Genomic DNA, 23,079 nt, shown 5'->3' on the forward strand with positions numbered 1-23,079 from the left:
TCAACTGGGATACTCCCATTGGGGTAATCTCACCCGGTGGCACAACTTAACCTTGCTTTAGGTCCGGGATCCGGCTTTCTCAGTAATCCCTAAGACCAGCAAGGGTGTCCAGTTAAAATCACTAAGTGTACTGCGTTAACTCCACACCAACGTTAGTGTGCCTAACATCAATAACATATACATTACAACATGTTGTGGTTCAGAAGATCCTTCGCATATCTCTCATCAGCAGTCTTCTATTTCACGCCATCGTAGAGTGCGTGACAGCCGTATCTCCCATGTTCATTCGACCTCTGATAGTGGCACTTCTTCCAGCTTGTCCTGATCCTCAGAGGCATTCTGCCGCCGCTTCAGTGTTTTCAGAAACTTTTCCGCTGACTGCGGCGTCATGTGTATGGTTTGCTTCCGCTGATGGGTGATTCGGAGCCGCGCAGGGTAAAGTAAAGCATAGCCTACTTGTTCTTGCCGTAGCTTCTGCTTCACAGCGTTAAACTTTCTCCTCTCCTCTTGTACCCGTACTGTGAAATCCGAGAATGTGGTGAAGGGCACTCCTTCATAGTGAAGTTATCTCTTCTCTCTTGCCACCCTGAGAACGGCATCGCGGTCCCGGATATTTAGAAGTCATGCGATTATTGGAGGGGGAGGCATACCAGGAGGTGGTCGCGGGCCAAGCGATCTATGCGCCCTTTCCACTATGAATTGCGCTGAGAGTGCGCCCTCTGCAGTGACCGCCGTCAGCAGTTTTTCTACGTATTGCTCCAGCCTCCCCGTGTTGGTACTATCTGGTATTCCTAAAATGCGGACGTTATTGCGGCGGCTGCGAGCTTCAATGTCCTCATTCTTAGCATCTATGAGTCGCACGAGCTTGTCCATTTGAGTCACTGCCATTTTCAGTTGCTCTGTGACGTCCTCCGAGTCTGATATCCGTTGCTCAGCTTCCTTCAGTCTTGTGTCATGATTGTCCAGCTTACGTGCGATATTATCCATGCGGGTCGTTAGCATACCAACCTTTTCTGCATTCGTCGCAAATCCTTGCCTCATTTCCGTGAGTATAGTATGCATGTCGGTACCAGCTCCGGGAATGCCGCCCGTTGGCCTTTCCAGAACTGCAGTCTCATCCTCCGTCGGCGTTTTCTTAGTATTCCTCTTTGTGTCAAAGGTGAGGCGCGGCTGGCGGGAGTCTAAGCGACCCATTGTGCTCTTTCTACCACAGGCCAGTCAAATATCAAGCAGTTGGGTTGTATGGGAATTTATCTATTTAGTATGATAGTCTCTGGTAAACTGTTATATGTATAGTACTTCAGTCGCAAATTGTTTTTCACTCAGTCTCTTCCGCAGTTATATAGATGTACTACACCTAGTTCTGATGTTTCAGTGGAAGGAACACTTCCGTTGAGACTCGGCTGCACTTCCGCTCTCACTTGTCTGCGTCCAAGGGTTAGGTCTTCAATAGAGCTCCATCACCAATGGGCCGTCGGCCCAGTTGTGACAGCTCTGGTCAGTGGTCAGTAGACTTGTAGGCCGCGTTACTGTGGGCGTGCGTTGGAAGCTAGCGGGCCCTGTATTCCACAATATAGCGCTGGCGCTCAATAACACACATTGTGCTATGGATCCCTGTCGTCTTCCACCTCGCACTCTGAATCGCTAGGCCAGAGCACTCCCATTGCGTTTCTGGTACCAGCAATCCCAAAGTTCGCGCAGATGAGGTCAGACCTTGCTACTAATTTACCGCCGCGGCTGTGGGTCCTCTGTTAGCCTCTCAGAGCTATCCTCTAGTTCCCTCGACGCTTTTGAAGCACTCAGTGCGTGTTGGGGATTATCGCCTATACCTGCCCCTTACAGCCGTCTTGTGTATACATGCGGCCTGTTCCGTACTTTAGTGCCACGTCACTCAAATAATCGCTGCCTCCTGCCTTGGCATCACCCACTTAATTTCTGCCTCATTACCAGCGTGTTACCTTTCGCCAATGGAATCTGTCACCATGCGGGATAGAATGCGACGTCTCCACGAGGCTGCCGTCAGTTCAGGGCACACAATGACGTGTATATTTCTCCGCCGTTTTTTATCCCCAGTTCCTTCCAATTGTAAACAAATGGCCGCCACCAGCACAACTCCAGACTCAGCAAACTCAGCTATCTCGGCCGTATATCATGCAGCGCTGGCACTCGTGAGGCATCCACTTCTTCCCATAGCCCACAGCAGTCGAGGGGGGTCTTAGCTTCCCCATCGCCTCCGTGTCACTGCCGGTTCCCGCTCGGTCGGGTCCCTGCACTCCTCAGCGCGGCACCCTTGCCTTGTGGGGACCACGGTCCTCGCGTACCTGCTGCGCCCAGGCTCGAGCTCCGCACCGGTGTCTCTGCCGCATCGCGGCCGCTTTCACATCCGCTGTGGGAGCCTCTGGGGTCCGCTACCTTCCGGGCATACACCAAGTATGTATAATACAAACTGAATGGATAGTAGTGTTCCCGAAGGAAATGTCCGCACTATTCTATAGGCCACAAATATATATGTTCAAGTGGTACACGAAAAGTAAAAAAGGAGAGCATAAGAAACAGTGAAAATTTCTTGGGTGCTAAAGAAATTCAACGCACCTACTATCCAAAGGTGCTACAGGCTGACACAAAAAGTGCCTGCCAAAAATGAATCTATAAAGTGAAATTCTAATTACAGCACTCCAAATAAGTAAGTATCAGTAGTAGGCTCTAGTGTATAGCCCTCAACACCAAAAATTAGTTGAAACAGTTGTTGAATGCTAAACAAACAACCACACAGATGAATCGAAATAAAAAAACATTTTTTTTATTTATAGTAAGGGATCAACAGTTATCAAACCAATTTAATTCGGAGTCCAAGTCTGTGTCCTTCAATTATTTCTTTATTCAAATTTCATAAAAGATTCTTCCAGCATGTTGTTCGCCATGCTGGAAGAATCTTTTATGAAATTTGAATAAAGAAATAATTGAAGAACACAGACTTGGACTCCGAATTAAATTGGCTTGATAACTGTTGATCCCTTACTATAAAGAAAAATTAAAAAAAATTAAAAAATGTTTTTTTATTTCGATTCATCTGTGTGGTTGTTTGTTTAGCATTCAACAACTGTTTCAACTAATTTTTGGTGTTGAGGGCTATACACTAGAGCCTACTACTGATACTTACTTATTTGGAGTGCTGTAATTAGAATTTCACTTTATAGACCAAGTATGTATAACACCGTTTTTGGATACCGTAGTTACAGGATAATTGCCGAATAAACAACCGGACAGCGGGAGCCTCACAGATTAGTGGCCATTCCACTAGGTCGCCACCTAGCGCCCCCCTTGAAGCACCTAACTTTAATTTGTTCACAAAGGCATCCCAGTAAGTTTAAGCTTAAGTTTATTTATTTTTGAATAGTTAGTTAAAACCATTGCAATAGTGACACTAAAAAATTTCTAAAACATTGTTGTTAAAATCAATTAAAAGCCAAAAAAGGAGAATTCATTACAGTTTAAAATCACAGTTAGGTTGTGCTAGTTAAGGAAAGTCATTGGGTCGCTGAGTGCTGTAAAGTGCTTGTCTCAAATTTTCTTTACTCCAGCAGTGCTTGCCCATTTGTCGCATCGTTCAATTTGAATCTGCCTATTGCAAGATTTGTCCCTCTGCTGCTGGTAGGCATCCTAATTAAGGTTCCGCTGCATCCTTTTGCCCATCTTCTAATCAGCTTGCGGCGGTGGGCTTTGTAGAGCATTTTTTGATATTTTTGGAATTTTTTGATCAGCCACCGTCAGGAATGTTACTGACTGTGATCGACGGCACCCGGCTTGATAAGCCTATGCAAGGGTAAGCCGAAGTGGAAACAGTAGCTAAACGACTTAATCAAAAAGTAAAGTTTTCAATTGCTTCTTAAACGTCCTAAGATCGTGGTTGTTCCTGAACTCGAAGGGCAGGCTATTCCAGGCCCTGGCCGCCCTTATGGAAAGGGAGATCCATCCCTTTCTGGCGAGGCAGCATCGTAGGATGGCAACAAGGCATTGTCCCATTGACTGAAGATGCCTAGATGGCGAATAGAAATTGAAACGCCTCCTAAGATAAGAGGGTCCAGACTTGTAAAGGGCACCGTGGGTGATGGATAGTGCCTGGAATAAAATGCGCTGGTCAACAGGAAGCCAGTGCAAATCATGGAGAAACTGCTTGATTCCAAGGCTTCACAGAATGCCTAACAGCATTCTAGGGGCCGCGTTCTGAATAGTCTGCATCTTTTTTATCTGGTAGCAAGGGAGGCCGATGTAGAGAGAGTTGGCATAATCAAGCAGTGACAGGATGAGAGTGTGGGTCACCATTTATTTGGCTGTTTTGTGGCAGGAGCAGCAGAAATTTCTTGAGGAGTTTCAGTGTACCAAAGTACACTCCTGCCAACTTATTAATCTGAGGTCCCCACTGAACCATACCCCCAGGTGTTTTGCTGGACTACCCAAGGTTTTTGGCATGGGGAAGCCCTCGGGCCACAGGTCATCCTGAAAATTCGCCAGAAAGGTCCCATAGAGGAGGACCTCAGACTTTTCCTCATTGAATTTAAATTCGGCCCGCGCCAACCAATTAAAAACGTCCATCAATGAGCTTGTCGTCAGCTGTGTTCTAATTCTTTACATGCTTTTTTCTGTTCTTTCAGTTCATTGGAGAACCAGGGTTTGGACGGGGTCATTCGTAGTCTCTTGTGGTCCTGTAGTGTGGACAATTGATCCACTGCTCGCACAATCCAATTGTGAAAGCATCCTACTGCCTCCAACAGTCCCTCCCCAGCCAATGGACGTAATTCCATCAGAACCCTGCCAAAAGCTGCCGGCTCTAGGCAGGGGGGAGGTCTGTCTTCAGTTAGCCTCAAGGGTGAATCAGGAGGTGTAATCGACCAGGAAAAGTGGACTAGAGAGTGATCAGACCATGTAACCAGAAGGGATACTGAAACTATTAGGGAGAAGTTAGCGCAGATCACATCAAGAGTATGGCCCTCGCTGTGTGAAGGGGAATTGACCCATTGCATCAGGTGGGCAAGGCATAAGGTGTCATTCAATTCACTGGTATCAGCCGACTCTTTGCTGTCCCAATGAATATTGTGGTGCCAAGTAACAAAAAATTAGTATAGTGCAAGCCCTCCGTAAAATGGCTTCATCCAAAGATTTTAGAAAGGAGCCTGCAGGCCTGGGCGGCATATATATTAGTGTAGCCCCAAGAACAAAATGTGGTGAGATAGTAAGGGCGAAGTCCAATGCTTGCCCATCCTTGATATCATGGGAATCTTCCTGCGTAAAGATCCAATTATCCCTAAATACTACTACCACCCCACCTCCTCTGCCTGCTTTCCGATCCATTCTTGCTGTTTTATAGCCTGCAGGAATGGCTAATGCAATAGCAGGAGCCACAAACTCATTGAGCCAAGTTTCTGTTATAAATAGCAGGTCTAGTTGACTATCGACCACAAGCTAAAAAATATCTTGTGTATGCTTTACTATGCACCATCGATGGAAGCTTCAGTGTCGAACCCCTTGACGATGCAGGTGATGTCGATGTCGAGGCATGCTATCCTTCAGTGCTGAGCCACGCCAGCTGTAGATTGCTGTCGTCGAGCAGCTTCAGCATCGAGGAGCAATGCCTCCGTTTCAACTGGCACAAGGTTCTACTGCATTGTGTTGATAAAGAAAAAGCAGAAACCCACTTTTTAGGCCCAGGACAGGAGGAGGCATCTCAGGCAGGGTTATAGTGCCCAGAGTCCTAAAGCAAATGAAAAGCAGTTCAGAAAAATAGGAGGAGGAAGGCAATAAGTTTGGGGTTTTCCTGCAAAGAAGGGCTATTTCCCACACAACCCCCACCCAGCCTAAAGCCAGGGTAGCCTAATCAATACCTTGATGGACTTCCCTGCTTAGGGTGATAGAACGTGGACAATGGCCCACTACTATATGGGTACTGGCCAGTTCTATGCCAATTTGAATCCAGTTGAATCCCTCTGTCTATTCTCTCAGGGCTCACTGCGCTAGTCCATGGGGACTCCTTCTGCTCACCTGTAGACCCCATCTGTGAAGCACCGAACTTTAATTTGTTCACAAAGGCATCACAGTAGGCAGACAGTACCACCAGGGCCAACAAAGTGACGTGACCCATTCCATCCCTTGGGTCTGACTTCTGTCCCCAGCCCAAGGAAAACTCTATCCACAAGGACAGCAACCAACCAAGGCCACTGACAACTGTCATTGTTTAGAGTCAGGCACCAGGCCATTCAGGGGTCTGTGTCCTCTGTGTTTTCTCAGAGTGGGGGGCTCCGGGTATCTTGAATCCGTTCTCCACTCCATCTCCCACCAGTTATGGGGTGGTATCCTGCATCTGGTCCTCCAGCCCTGGGTCTGTACCTCCCCTGGCACCTCCGTCTGAAGTTCCGCACCCTCCTTTTGGGAGTGTTTTCCACTGAAAACTGAACTGTCAGGATGCTTGTGGCAGCTGCCCCACCCTGTTTCCCTACCAGTGCTTGAAACCACTGTTGTATGTCACCCCCCTCCTTGAAGTTAGGTCCAAGTCTCTGAGTATGTCTACTATATTTTTAACAATTGGTACAATTATTTAGCTAGCACCACTGGACTCTGTTTTCTCTGCTGGTAAGATAAGCTCTTTCAAACTAAGCTCATGGGGCAATTTCTTCTCTTCGAGAGCATGTTTTTTCTGGCTAAGGCCCTTTCAATCTCAGCTATCCTCTCCTCTGCCAGGCCTTTGTCAGCCTCAGCTCTTGTCTCCTCTGCAGCCAGTTAGGCCAGCTGCAGCCACAGGTCCCTCTCAGACTGTCTTTCTTCCAGCTCCTCAGGGGACAGTATTTGGGAAGAGGCATTGCTCCCAGAATAGGATCCATTAGGGAACTCCCTCTTTGTGGGCTTCCCTCGCTCTTCTGGAGCCTTTGCCAAGTCATTCTTCTGCTCCTCTTTCTCAGGGCCACGGCCTTCTTGGGGTTCTCATTTGGCATCGTCCATGAAGTTCCAAGGCCTTGCACCCTTTAGAATTCCAGTGGCTTCAGGGAATTTTATAAGAAAAGCAAGAATATATAAAAAAAGGAAATTCTGATGAAAAATTGAAAAGGAGTCTGTTCCCTATATAATATTTTTTCTTCAATGTGAGATTTAAATAATGATTTGAATGTATGGTGGGTGCAGATCTCCTTTTGCAATAGATTTCCAAAGGGGTCCTCCCCCTCAGAGTCCTCATTGATCTCTCGATTAGCTTTGAGGCAATGTGTAAAGAATTTGTGTAACACTTAAATGACAATAACTCAATTATAACACAAGAAAAAGACTCCAGGCAGGTTTAGAACAATGGAGAATATGTATCTGATTACAACTAGTCCAGAACAACAAAAATCCAATCAGTAGAAATCAAGAAATGTATTTTTAAAGATTTTATGTGAAAACAGTGCTTAAAAGTCACTACCAGTCAAAAGGTTACTTGAGGTCACGAGGGATTTGTGCAAAGTCAAAGTTCAGGCTGACCGCAATTGATGTCCGCCCGGCTACAGGATCCAGGAGACATATCATGGATGGAGCTTTGGTCGATGTCAAAGATTCGCGGCGAGGAGTAACTTCATCATCGGCTCTGGTGTCAAACTCATTGGTGAGGCAGGCGCTGCATCGATGTCGAGCTGTGCTGTCCGCCAGCATCAAGCCGCGCGAGCTGTAGAATTGTCACCTCTGGAAATTTGGCATTTTTTTATCCAACCGTTTGGTGCCTGTATCCTGGTTCACATAATAATAATAATAATAAAACCATTTATTGAGCGCCTGGTTACACTGACCAGTGTGTCCCCGCGCTAAAGAACCCCATCATTAAAACATCAGACCAGCCAAACCAGTAGAATCTCTAAGCAAACACAGACCGCTAGTCTTTAGGGAAGAGATGCGTCTTAAGTTTCAAGCGGAATCTCCTCTCGGAGGGTTCCATCCGCAATTCAAGGGGTAGTTTATTCCAGTAGAAGGCTGCTAAATAACAAAAAGAACGGCCGCCCATTTTGGCTTTAAAAATGCGAGGAACTGAAAACAACATACTGCCCATTGACCTTAAATGACGTTTTGGGCGGTGGATGCTGAGGAGCTTGTTCAGATAAGGAGGTCCTTTCCCTTGTGCAATTCGATGGGAAATGCACATGGCCTTGAAAAGTATACGCTCCTTTATAGGAAGCCAATGCAATTTAGATAGTGCATCTTTTCCTGAAGCTCTGCGTGGGAGGTTGAGAACTAGGCGGGCAGCCATATTCTGGACTCTTTGTAATTGTTTCAGACCTTTTTGGCTCAGCCCTATAAGTAGGGCATTGCCATAGTCAAGATGTGGGGTGACTAAGGCATGGACAAGGGATTTCCTTGTATTCATCGGTACTAGGTCCAGGACCTTGCGCAGGATTTTGAGAACTGCGTAACATTTGCCAGTAACCTTTACGATATGCTTCGTATACGAGAGTTTGGTATCTAGTATCATTCCCAAATTCTTGGCTGAATCCGTTGGGACAGGGGTCTGACCAAGTTCTGCTGGCCACCAGTCTGATGACCACGCTGAAGGAGCCTTACCAATGAGCAACACCTCAGTTTTGTCTCCATTCAGACGCAGACAGTTGTTGTTCATCCAACTCGCTACAGCTGAGAGACAAGCTGAAAAGTTGATAGCTGTCTCTTCTCCATCTTGACTGAGTGTGATCATTAGTTGCGTATCATCGGCGTAAGTTATAATATTAACACCGAAGGACTCAACTATACGTGCAAGGGGTTCCATATACAGGTTGAACAAAGTAGGGCTCAGGCTTGAGCCCTGTGGAACCCCGTGCTTCAGCTGTCTGGGAGTGGACTTGAATGGAGGACAATGAATTTGGAAACTTCTATTTTCCAGAAATGACTTTAGCCACTCATATGCATCTCCTTCAACTCCAGTCTCTGATAGACGTGACAGCAGCGTGGAGTGTGACACAGTGTCAAAAGCAGCGCTTAAGTCAAGTAACACAAGCGCTGCTGTCTGGCCTTTATCAGCTATTTGCCTCATCAGTTCTGTTGAGTAAAGGACTGCCGATTCGGTAGAGTATTGAGCTCTGAAGCCAGATTGAGTAGGGTGAAGAAATCGCCCTTGCTCCAGATGTTCCATGAGCTGTATATTTACAATTTTTTCTGCCACTTTCATACAGAAGGGTAACAGAGAGATTGGGCGGAGATTCTGAAGTTGAGACACGTGCAAGTTAGCTTTCTTTTTTAATGGAATAACCTGAGCTCTTTTCCAAGGTTCAGGTACCTGCTTTTCAAGGAAAGAGAGGGAGATGAGATGACTTATGTGATTTAATAAAACATCTGTGATGTCAGTGAAGCATTTGGGTGGAACAGAATCGTTAGGTGAGCCCGATTTCACACTTTTAATAATGCAAAGCATTGACTGACGGTCTGGCATCACAAAACTGTTTAAGGGCATAGTTCTGTCCGGGCAGCTATCTGTCATCTTCACCTGCGTAGGAATCGCAGGTATTTTAGTAAATGAAGCGTGTATTGTGTCCACTTTGTTTATAAAGTGATCTGCTATGGAGTTGCATAGTTCATTGGACAGCGTATCCTGAGCCAGTAATCTGTTGGGGACCGTTATTTCTTTATATATGGCAAAGAGTTCTTTGGCAGGATTGTTCGCATTTGAAATTCTGTCATTAAAACATTTACTCTTTGCTGCTCTGATCATTTTAGAATATTTGCTTAGTTCAGTTTTGTAAAGTTGTTTACTCCCTGTATTATAATCTCTTCTCCATAAGCGTTCCAATCTTTTGCATGTGGCTTTAGCCCTTTTTAATTCGTCAGTGAACCAAGGAGCTGTTTTATTACTTCTTACTGGGATTTTAGTAGTCCACGGTGCGATTTTATCCAATGCCTTTTCCATCCATTCTTCATAAGCCACCCAACTTTTGGACAGGTTGTTGCTCAGGGGAGGAGGATTTTCCAATAAGGCCTGCCTGTAAGCTTCTTGCGTAAATCTCTTCCAATTCCTACGCCTATGGGACGAGGATTTATGGAGTTTCGTAGTGTTAGGGAGGTGAGAGATTTCGAAGACAATAAGTTTATGGTCTGACCAAGGAATTGTGAAGGGAGGGGCAGTCAGAATGGAATTCCAGTTAGCAAAGAGCGGGTCAAGTAGATGGCCTGATTGATGTGTGGGCGTAGTAAATTGCAATTCTAACATCAGGGATTTGAGTGCCCCTAGAAGAATTTGTGCTTCTATGCACTCTGTATTGTCAAAATGGATATTTAAGTCCCCCATCAGGAGAAAGTGGTTATATCTAACTGCTGGTTGAATAATTGCGTCCAATAAACTGTCGCAAAAAGTTGCAGCAGGTCCAGGTGGTCTATAGAGCAAGTAGCCATTTATGGTGAGTTTCGGGGAAATCATGATAGAAAAGACACCAGCCTCACATTTTGTAATATTTACAGGTTCGAGGGTACATGTGAGTTCCTCTCTATAAATGATCGCAATCCCACCTCCTCTTTGTTTCTCACGATCTAATCTAAGTAAGCAATATCCCATCGGGATAGCATCAAGTGTTTCAGGCGAGGAGGTTTCATCTAACCATGTTTCCGTTAAAAAGAATACCTCAGGCTGATGGTCCATGATCAAATCATGAATTTGAGTAGTATGTTTACGCAGTGAGCGACAGTTTAGCAGAAGCATTTTAACGGCGGTATCATTCTGTGAGGTATTAACAAGAGGGGGTGTAAATAGACATGCAGCACATGTGAGGGGAAGCTGTTCAGGATTGAGAGAGTGTTTGCACCCTATTGATGTAGTGGGGCAGAGATAACGTAGTTGGGCGCTCGAATAGGTAATGTTACCTGATATCTCCAGAGCGCTGGGTACAGGAGGGGTGGCCCTGGGCCACGTCCGGTCGCGGACGGGAGCAGACGGGCAGGACTCAGGCTTGACTCCAGCGTGATTCCGGCGCGCTCGCTGAACGCGTCCGCTGCGCGGAGTCATGCCTAAACGTTTTTATAGCGGCGACTAGAGCGCCGTGGGAGGATAGCCCTGCCTAAGATGGCCGCCGTCAATTCGTCCGCCCCGTGTCAATGGCCCTAGAATCGGCCAGAAGTGTCTGTACTCGAGTGTGCCCCCCACAAAAGTGTCAATGCCACAGATTGTAAAGTGAGCAATCTACTATCTGTCCTCAAAATTTAGGGTGCGCTATGCAGGCTCCGGCGTAAAAACAGGGGAGGGGGTCGGACACAAAGGGTAATTCAACAGTAGGATCTGCAGCACAATTAGAAATAAAACAGCCGTCCGGCTCAATGTAAAATTAGTTAATGAGGAGTTCTCGCGATTAACTCTTTGCTCCGGCTTTTATAGCGGCAACTAGAGCGCCGTGGGAGGATAGCCCTGCCTAAGATGGCCGCCGTCAATTCGTCCGACCCGTGTCAATGGCCCTAGAATCGGCCAGAAGTGTCTGTACTCGAGTGTGCCCCCCACAAAAGTGTCAATGCCACAGATTGTAAAGTGAGCAATCTACTATCTGTCCTCAAAATTTAGGGTGCGCTATGCAGGCTCCGGCGTAAAAACAGGGGAGGGGGTCGGACACAAAGGGTAATTCAACAGTAGGATCTGCAGCACAATTAGAAATAAAACAGCCGTCCGGCTCAATGTAAAATTAGTTAATGAGAAGTTCTCAATAGGTATATCTGTAAATTGGTCTTTGTGTATTGCCCCCAGGCAGTGAGACAAAGTGGGAATAGGTCTGCCAGGCTGGGCCATCTCGGACTTGATAGGAGGGATGAGTTTTTATCCACCACACCACACTAGCATATCGCAAAGTCTCCGTCTGAGCACACTCCCAAAGGGTTTGACAATAGTCTTTTATGCCTCAGACAAGCATGCATTTGAATGGTGGAAAGCTTCCCCTTTTAGGAGTTAGCCGAGCCTGATGACAGTGGCAGACAACCAGCCCTATGTCTGGCCAATCCTTTGCGTAGTGACATCTTTTCTTTCCAAAGAAGGCTGTCAAACAGTTGGAGATTTACATTTAGAAGTTAATATTCCTAGAAGATCTTCAGATCGATTGACCATTTACTCCTTCTCATACTTTTCCCAGGCTAATGGGAGATGTGGCAAAAACTAGCAGTACCCTACAGAGAGCCCAAACATGGCAGCACGGGAAGTCATCAGTTTCGAACCCAATAAATTAAAGGCAGGAAAGTAGCATTATGAAAGTCATCTACTGGATTATAAAATATTATAACATGTTGGCTAATAATTTATATATTTGCTAATTAGTCATATGCCACATGAATGACATTCTAGCTGTTTCTTAAACAAAGTTAGTGCACATGTAACTTTGACATAGGGCAAGTTTATCAAAATGTGAAATTGTTAATGCCTTACTGGTGATATGGTACTTTGACCCTGTTGCCCGTTGAAAAAATGACACAGGTGAAGCTCACATATTTTAAATTTGAACACTGGGTCTTAGTTTTAAAAAGCACAAGGGCAGCAGACTTAATTTAATATCACCTTTAGAACTAAATTGCTAAAAATGGATTCAGATTGTAGTTGTACACCCACTAATGACTGGCAACAGCCTATGGCTATTTCCCAGCCCATACGCTATAGATTATTTCACCAAATGTGTGTCGAAAAAGCTTAGTTGGAAACAAACTAAGGGGCCCATTAGAATGTCAGGCGGAGGCGATCCGCCCGACATTCTTTCCCGCCCGCATGCCATTCACCCGCCATATTACTATGGTGGGGGGACCCCAGCAGATGGCCTGTCTGTCCGCTGGGGTCCCCCCGCAATAGTAATATGTCAGGGGGACCCCAGCGGACGGAAAGGCCGCCCACCGGTTTCCCCCTTGGTCAATGAGTGGACCAGGCGGAAAAAGTGTTAATATGGTGGTGGTGTCTAACAGACATCCATATTATAATACATGTGGGGATTTGCCATTCAGTAGGGGCAATGGCATGCAGTCTTTACTATTGGGGGCCCGAGTGGGCCCCCAGGAAGTTGAGGGGTGGGTGGTGCACATGAACGGTACCTTTGGTACCCCCCTGTAGTTTCATTCACAACATGGCAGGCACCGCATGGTGCCTGCCACGTTGTGCATAAAAAAGGACGACATGCCATTTTGGCATTGCCGCAGGTGGTGCTGAAAGCACTGCCCGACGCAATGTCAAGAATGCAGGATGCGCCCGCCAGTGTGGCAGGCGTATCTTAATGACTCCCACGGGACCGCAAGACTTATGGCCGGCGGTCCCTCTCTATGACAGGATCCCGGGCGGACAAAGGCCGCCTGCCAAGCTAATGATGCCCTAAATGTTTTACATTAACATTGCCTACATCTTTTATAAACACTTTTGGCAGTCTTGCAGAGAAGTCAAATATGCTAATTACTTTTAAGCAATATTCCTCCCTCTGTAAATCAGTATATCTTCAGAAATAGGAAATGTAGCCATTCATTAAACATACAAGTGATATGTAGTACCTCAAATATCATAACTGATAGAGTGGCCAGATTCCCTGGTAGTACACACAATTCCTTCATATTTAGTAGAATCTTCACACAGCTAATTGGTGGTGAATTCGGAGAAGGATATTTACAAGGCAAATCTTTTTTACATGGCAGTGAATAATTTTTTGCTCTTGTCATTGTGGGAGACAGGGCATATGTAGTGCACTCATTCATCCTCACCCCATATCTGAATCCATCCACTCCAAACGAGCACCATTACAATGCAGCCCATAGAGTGGCAGTGCAGTACAGTACAGTCCTTAAACCAGCTATAAAATTGTGGTTACATGGGCCATGTTGCACAACATAGTGGTACATAGCTGTACCCCCTTTTGTACCGCTATGTTGCACAACATAGCCATAACAAGAGGCATATCCTTGGACCTGCCTGATTCAGATTCAGATGATGACGATGAGCCATGTCTTCCCCATCAACAAGCAGATGGTTCAAGGGCAGCTGAAGGCAGACAAAGACGTGCTGAAATAATGCACAATTATTTATGAAGTAAGCAATGATGAGTCGATGCATTTCATGATCTTGCTGCTGATTTTCATATTTCTCATCTTAAATTCAGGTTAAATATGTCATCACCAAAATAAAAGTCGTACAATAGTGCGCATTATATGTAAAATCAAATGTGTCACCACAAACACGACAAATGTTTTTTAATCTCCAAAGGCAACAAGATACATGGCCATATCACTTGTTCCTTCCACACACCACTAGGCCATCCAGTGAGCTGTTTACTATCTCTTGGTGGGGCCTCTGAAACTGCACTATGTCTTGAAATTCAATGTCTATTTTCCATCATAGCGGCAGTGACATAGCTGAGGTTGGAGAGCTCCTCACTATCCTTTACACTTGAATCAGTGTTTCCTGCAATGCCAGCAGCCTGCCTGTTCTTTATTGCATTTGTGACTTGCACCAAAATCCTTGCAACGTCTCTACTACAATGTGACATCTCCACTTGCATGGTCACAGGGCGTCATGACAGCAATGCAGTGGCATTTGTTAAGTGATTGACAGATCTGGTAAACCCATCCAATCTCCACTTTAAATGGTGATGACGCCTAAGTTGTGAGACATTGTGTTGTTGCATTACTGTGCATGGTTCCTTGATGGCATTTGTCAACTCCTTGAAATTGTCTGCTGTGGCATTTTGCCCTTCCTTCACTGTTGTGTTCGGCTGCTTGATACCATCTTTGATGCCACACATGTTGGCATTCAGTAACCCAACTGATTTGGCATTGACTTTAAGGCATTGCATTGTAGGTGTTGCATCTTTAATATTGATGCATCTAGACCACTAGACACAGCTGAGCCGTCACGTTCCTCTGATGGCTGTCTTACAGCCACTCTACACCTAATGAGGGGATTGCATTGGCGCTGAACAAGGGACCCATCTAGGGGAGGGTTTATCCTCAGATGGAGCTGTAGGCATGTCTGTTGGAATATCATCAGTCTCTATGTCAAAATCAGGGACTGAAGCTACTGTTGTCTGTTGTCTGGTTGGTGCAGGTGTCGTAGGAACACAATATTTTCAAACTCTGTCAGTGGCAAAGTCTCCTAAGTTACTGCAGCTTCAGTTTCTTCTGGATGTAGTGCAGGCATTTCTGTGACATGAATAAGACATAGTTTAGTTCAAGAAATTACTTGAGTATCTCAGTTTATATTGATTTTTTGAACCTAAGAAAATCCCTTACATGGTGGTTCTACTTGTCATTTACCACAACAATTTGTATGGGACTACACAGTTTAGCATTAGTTTCCATATGTTCACTGTTGTATTACTAACTATGACTCCCATAATGCATTGGTGGGTTGCTAATAAAATGTGGATTGGAATCTTTTTGGATGAAAGTTTTACACTGTCTTCCTAATTAGTAATCTCATTAAAAAAATGAATATGCAGCAATTTGTTTATCTTACCTTTGCTGGTACTGGGTGTGGCTGAAAAGTCAATGTCTATAACCCCAACAATGGCTTCTGGCTGCAAATTTGCCCCTACCATTTCCTCAAAAGGGGTGGATGGTGGCCGGGTGGATGATCCTCCACCAGTTCACCTTGCCTCGGAAAGCCTGCTTGCTACCTTCTTCTTGGCCCTTATATGGAGGTCATACCTGCGCTTGTGAATTTCTTTGACTGAGCACTGTGTGACACCCACCGCACTGCGCTTGGCCTGGATATCCTTACATGTTTTACTTTTTTCACTCTCTGGTACCTCCAGTGAGCTATTTCCAAAGAGCTTATCATGTCTCTTCACCCCCTCCTCTGTGAGCACCTCCGGTTCTTGCACGCTGAATTAAAATTTTCTGTTTCGCCCTCCAGCAGCGGGGTAGTAAGTGGGGGGCGGTGGGTGCAGGTCGCCCCGGGCGTCATCCCTGAGGATGGTGACAAAATGTCACTGAGGTTGGTGACATAATGGCAAAATTCCGTTCCCCCCAGCTCTCACCTGCCGTCTTCAGTGTGTCACTGTCGCGGAGCGGCACTCTGTGGATTTGCCAGCACCCCCCCTTCAAGGAGTCCTGCCACGGAGCAGCAAATGCATGTACCGCCCCGGGATGTCCCATGTCTAGCTACACCACTGCCCTCCAGCCTCATTGTCATTCTCCTCATTGGCCATGATAAGTTCAGAACACAAAAAGTCACTCCAGTCACCAAAGTACTCTGCTGCAACAGCCTGCTTCCTCCTCTGGCTCTGGGTCATGCAAACAGCCTGGATTGACTCACTTCATTAAGCTGTCCCAAGAATGCTACATTCTTAATTTTGTGATTACCTAATTGCGATTAGATTACCGAATTTAGGTAATCGCTATTTTTGTAATTACAAATTATGATTGTGAATTTTAAGGAATTGCTAAATCTTTATCAATTCCTATGACACATCAGAAGTTGAGATCACCAAGTAGCAATAGCATCATGTATTTCGCAATTTTAGGAATTGCAATCATGTTGCGATTTCTAAAATTGCGATTGCAGTTAAGAAAATGCACTTTCAGATTTCTTAAATGCAATGCATGATCATTTCTAAATTGCGAATTTGCAGTTTGGAAGTGTTAAATTAGCATGAAGTTGAACTTCATGCTAATTTACCGAAAACCTTCAAACATGCACAAAAATGCATTTTTGAAAGTTGCATTTTACACACACACATGTCCTTGGGACATGTGTGCGAGTAAATTGCACTTAAGTTTAATTTCAGGGGTGCAGGGAGGGGTTCTTTGGACCCCCCTGCACCCTTGAAATTGCATTTTCAATTTGCGATTTGCAAATTGAAAATCGCAAATTGTAAATGCCTTCCCATTGATTCCTATGGGCCTCTGGACCCATAGGAATCAATGGGAAGGGTTTTCCTTAATTGCGATTCGCAAATTGTGAATCGCAATTAAGGAAAAATTAGAAATCGCAAAAAAATGCGAATTTTTCATGCATTGCCGTTTGTGAATTCTTAATTGCGATTCCTTAATTTTCACAATTAAGTATTCGCAAACGGCAACAATGATGCATGTGGGCCTAACTCTCCCAAAAAAAAAATGGGCAATTGTCACTGCAGAAACATATATTTTCTACATTGCCATTTAGGTGTAACTTAAAGTAGAATTCTCAGGGGAAAGTTACACTTACAATTAAAGCAGGATTTATTGTGTTCACAAAAATGAAACAGTGGACGTTTACATGGAATTACTCGCATAATGGCAACCAGATAATTCCCAAACTAACGTCGCTTTTAAGTCACATTTTCTAGGTTGTGCTCCTGTTATGTAATGAATGTTTGCATTTGCTTAGCAATTTAGTACAGATTTTGCAATTAGGGAGCCCTGTACTATTATCAAGTACTTGTTGACTTAGGTCATAGTGTTTTATTGACGTTTTTTGTTGTGCTTTGTATTGTTTAAAAAAGAGTCATATTGGATAGTCGCCTCCAACATTTTAATAGACCAGGGTATTGTTAAATGCTAGAGTTTTAATGGATCTGTGAGGGCTATTATGTGCAGAGTCGTGTTTGTCTATGTGTGTTTGCAAAAGGCCATTGTCTTTTGTTTTCTTCTGCCAGAAGGTCTTCTGCCCATTGCTTGGCTTCAACTGACCATTATATTTCATGTATGTGGTTTACTACAATACTGTGTCCATGGGAGATAACTTCTTGAAAATGATTCATATTTAAAGTCCTGCAGTGTCCCGACAGCCACTGTAATACTGGAGAGGAGTGCCAACAAAAATGAAGAAGCTTGTTCTGCTTCTTCCTAAGTATATCAGCTACATAGAAAGGCCTCACTCACCCAAACCCCAGCATTGTAGAGGTTCCATCTGTGAAAAGAGGACCTTCATATTGTGGTTACAGTACACAGAGCAAATTAGCATTGCAGATATGTAAATGTTGATAGGGCCAGTAAAGCTTTTTCCTTGATGTATCCATGCGTTAATAGCTCTCTGGTCCTCTTTTGCAATGTGTACCTGATGCATGCATGTGTCATGGCTCAGGAAAAAAGTTTAAATATTTTGCAGGCAACTAAAGTAACTGTTGTTTTCATTTGTGGGTCACTTGCGCTTGCTGAAAAAGAGCCAGATGTACGAAATTCAGTTTTTGCATTTCTTAAATTGGGAATCCTAAGAAATCACTATTTAGGAAATTGAATGTATAAAAATAAGTTTTCCTAATAGCGATTCCTTCTCCGTAGGAATCTCTATTAGGAAATCGCTATTTCAGGAAATGCTAAACAATTCGTTTCTAAAGGCACAAATGGTTTTGCATTTCCAAATTGCAGGTTTTGAAATGTAGCACCAAGGGTGAAAATGGATCTAAGGCCCTTCCTCGATGCACCCTAAAAAAAAGGGTTTCACGTGTCAAGCACACGAAAGCCCTAGGGGCAAATGTGCACTTTGCGGCACTTTAAAAAAGCATGTTGGGGTTCTTTTATTAAATTGCACATGGTTTTACCATCAACTTGGAGTCGATGCTAATAGCATTTCCTAAATGCCCATTTCGCCTTTAGGAAATGCTTTGTACATGTGCTTAAGAAATCGCGAATAGGAAATCCCTATTTGCAATTTCACATTTAGGGAATCACAAATACAATTTGTACTAGTTAGAAATCGCATTATGGGATTCCCTATCTGATTTTTTACATATAGAAAGGCAATTTAGCCTTTCTTAATGGACCGAAGTTGCGATTTCATTCGTTAAGAAATGAAATGAAATAGATGTATTTGTAAAGCGCACTGATACTACTAAGTGTCCTGGCGCTGTACTCATACCGCTAGGGAAACCTTCCTGGCTTTTCCCCATGAAATGTCCACTCCTGGGCATCCCCAGGGTGCAACCAGGCATCCCCAGCGCTGTAGAGACTAAGCGAGCTATTGCCCAGAGTTGCAGCGTGGGACCCATGCTTAGAGTAGGCACCGAGGCGAGAAATCAGGTCCGGGGGAATTATGAGCCCAAGATCCGCCGAGACCAGCCGAGGCAGGAATTGAACCCTGGTCCCGGGCCAGACCTCTGCATCAGGGTCTGCCGCTCTAACCATTGAGCCACACTTCTCCACAAGAAATGCTAAATACTTTGGCACATCTGGCTCTAAAAAGAAGAGCTGGTGCAAGTTACAAAACTATTTAACTCCTGTGAGAGCATGAACATGAAAAGATTACAATATGAACACAAAATACATGTTAAATACGATTAGAACTCAAATGCTTGCATAGATTTGAATTTTTTTATCTTTTGAAATACAAGGACGGATTTAATTTGAGATCAGTAATATGAAATTAAGTTGAGTTTTAGCCAGCTTTCTACATGCTTGATGAACAGCATGTTTTTTGTCCTAAGCCGTAGATCTTGACATTATGACTTCTGAGGGCTGCCACCTAATGACTACTGGAACCTGGGGACCCCAACTGAATAATCAATGATAAATGTCGTATACTTGTAAAGCGCACAGCTGCCCCAGCAAAGGGGCGTCCCGGCGCTGTATACCGCTGGGGAACCCGTCCTGGCTTTCCCTGTGAGATGGTCCCTACTGGGAATCCCCAAGGTGGAGCCAGGCATCCCCGGCGTTGGTGGGGCCGTTGTGGAGATTAGGCAAGCTAATGCCCAGAGTTGCCGAGTGGGACCACAGGTTAGAGTAGGCACCGAGGCGAGAATTGTCGAGTCCGCTGACCCTGGTCCACGACCCTGCCGCGTCAGGAAATGAACCCTGGTCCCGGGCCGACTTCTGCTCTCGGGTCTGCCGCCTCTAACCAGTGAGCCACACCACTCCACAATAGAATCTGGGGACCCACCCTACGTCATTATGGAAAATTGGAGACCCTATCCTCAGCATTTTCAATGATTTGAGCCCCAAAGCAATACACAATAAATGCAGAAACAAATATACATCAAACAAATACACAAATGATGAAATACTTTATTCACTTCACATAACTATGGGCCAGATGTAGGTGGCTAAATACCGGTCGGTAACGCCGAAATTCGGTAAATTTCAGCGTTACTGACCGGTATTTAGCCAATTGCAATTTTCGTAATACCGAATGGATTCGGTAATAAGGAAGCGGTTCCGATTCCTTATTACCAATTCGGAGATACCGAAACCCCCAAATACCGATTCGGTAAATAAGAATCGGTAAAAGAGATGTACCAAAAATCGGTAATACCGAATTTCATGAAATTTGGTATTTATGAGTCGGTAATTACCACTGACTCAAAGCAGGTGGTAATCATGTGCACAGCATTTAAACACCCCAAAATGCAACAGTCTCAACACAATGGCGGCCCTCTAAGTTATTGCAAGGTGGCTACGACTACAGGCAGCAGGAATGAGGATCTGGAGAAGGGAGGAGCGCATATACAGACAGCGCATCACACTATTTCATCTCACTGAGGCTGAAATTCATGAAAGGTACAGGCTACACCCCCAAACTATCCTGGACCTGATACAGGACGTGCACCCACTCCTGGAGCATCCTACACCAAGGACGCACGCAATACCACCACATGTTCAGGATCTCTGTAGCCTCCAACTATTAGCATCAGGAAGTTACCAGGGGGTGATAGCCGCGGTAGGTGGTGTGTCACAGTGCTGCCTGTCTTGGTTCTTCAACAATTTCCTGGATGCCAGGATGCAAAGGATGCATCACTACGAAAGCTTCCCCACCACACAGGCCAAACTGCTGAAAACAAAAACAAACTTCTACCAAAAAGGCACAGTTCCGGCATGTTATAGGGTGCATTGATGGGACACACATACCTATCTGCCCACCTGCAGCCGAGTACATCTACCGTAACATAAAATCCACCCACTCCATCAATGTGCAGGTCCTCTATGATGTGGCCAACATCTTCACTGACATCGTGGCAACATTTCCTTGGAGCACCCATGACTACATATTCCGCAACAGTGGGATATACACACGTCTGGCTGGGGGAGATTTTGGAGAAGGATACCTGCTAGGTAAATCACTGTGACACACCCTGATGTATACTGCTGATGAATGTGTTTGAATATCTTATTAATGTCACTTTCTTTCTCACCTAGGTGATAGCGCATATGCCGTGCGGGCATTCATCCTCACTCCTTACCTGAACCCATCAACCCCAAGTGAAAGACGATATAATGCTGCGCACAAATCAATGAAAACAAAACCACTGGGTATGGGCTCCCACCGGCATCGCTTGCCACAAGCATATAATAAACAAGAAAAAGTGCCAATGCCGCTAATTTGAAGATCAGACTTTTGTTTGGTCCAAACACACGGGTAAGACACTGTGTTTGTTGAATTTAATTCTGCTGTTTTATTTTATTTTAGATTTTCAATTGACCACTTCTATTTGAGTGAATGATTTTTTACATGTGTTATACAAATATTAAAACCTGGTATACACAACAAATATAATGTACATTTTCTCACACAAACCTTACTTATTTACAAGACAATGTATCCCAATAAACATTCAGTCTTCATTCATACATCAATCAAACCACTACAAACAACAAAAACAAAACATAAATGATTCAATAAATGCTGGAATCGTGATATTCACAACAAAAAGCCAATGTTTGTTTTACAACAAAATAAATGTGAGCAATTTTATCTGCGTAAATTATTAATTTCTCGTCTTTTGGCTTATAAGGAGTCTACGCGTTTCGAACCACCATTATTTCGGAGTTCTCATCAGGACCATATCTACCTCGCACTCGTCAGAAAAAACTGGAATTGTTGTTGGAATCTCAGTTTGGAAGTGTTAGTTGACCTGTTTGGACCAGCATGGCTCGCCACTGTCTAGTTGAGCGAGTCAGGCGCGTTGTATGTCTTTTTTGGAGTTTCGCCGTGACCGTTTTTTCGTTTTGTGAAGACCGGGCTGCCGAGTGTCTTAATCCGTCTCCATCCCAATGCTGACCTAGCTGCTATCCACAAAAATTGCGCACAAATCAACACGCAACGTGGTGGAGTGAACGTTTGGACTGTTGAAGAGCAGGTTCCACTGCCTCCACAAAAGCGGAGGCGTCCTTCAGTACTGGCTCATGATCTGCTGCAAGATCATCGCTCGCTACATGTGCTATGCTTCATACCCTGGCAACTAAGAAAGGGACAGCAGTCGATTTGACTGACTCTGAGGACGATGACAATGACTGTCCACAGCTAGAGCCCAGCGTAGCAGGAGCGCACCAGCAGCAGATGGGAGACAAAGACGGGCTGAGATTACACTGAACTATTTCTAGGTAAGTAAGGAGACACAGCCAGTAATTGTGTGTGAGTGACGTAGTTTAATAGCATGTCACTACGCCACGTCATGAAGGGCTTAATATAGCAGTCCCAACTCCAAACAGCCTACAAAGCTGCCATGGGTTAATTCACCCATGTATCAAACACACGTGTGCCTGGCATTACCTCCTGCACCCACGCACAACGTGGCTGCTTCCTCTGTGTACACTGTCTTCACTGGCAATCTGTCCTGTGCCACCACTTTGTCATCCGCTGCGCCTCCTGGACTCTGTAGCAGGGGGCGTTTCACTACTGCAGCTATTTGTCTCCTCACTGTTCGCCACATCACCTGTACCAGTATTGGTAGTCTGATTATTCAGTAGAACTTCAAGTGCAGTGGTCACTGTCACCAACCCCCTTGCCACATCCCGGCTGCAGTGTGCCATCTCCTCCTGCATGGCCACCGAGCGCCTGCAGAGCAGAGAAGTGGCAGTGGAGAGGCGGTTCACCATATTGGTGTAGTTCTCCATTTTGTGCCTCTTCCTGCACCTTGCCATTCTGTCCTCGTCACAGCAGCCTCACTGAGTCGGGCATGTCCCTCATGCCCTCAGCCATGTCCCTCATTCCCTCAGCCAGTGTTGTGTTCATTGTACAGATGCCCTTATCTATGCACTGCAAGTGTGCTGTCATGTGCCCTATCTGCCGCTGAACTGATCGGATTGCCTTTCCTTGCAGGTGCTGCACCTTCAACATGTTCACCTCCTAGCCTGCATAGATACTCTTATCTTCGCCCTGCGAAAGTGGACTGTGTGCCCTAGCCCTGCGGGGTCTGGCACCTGTGTGTGGTCACTCTGTGGGGGACTGTGTAC

The 23,079-nt window shown here is 45.1% G+C and overlaps 1 pseudogene; it reads right to left on the reverse strand.

Annotated features, from left to right (window-relative positions):
- Window positions 1-282: 282 nt before the first annotated feature.
- Window positions 283-23,079, reverse strand: part of LOC144818820 (uncharacterized) — a 30,847-nt pseudogene continuing 8,050 nt past the window's right edge.

Source organism: Lissotriton helveticus, chromosome 1_1, assembly GCF_964261635.1.
Source record: "Lissotriton helveticus chromosome 1_1, aLisHel1.1, whole genome shotgun sequence".
Taxonomy (NCBI): domain Eukaryota; kingdom Metazoa; phylum Chordata; class Amphibia; order Caudata; family Salamandridae; genus Lissotriton; species Lissotriton helveticus.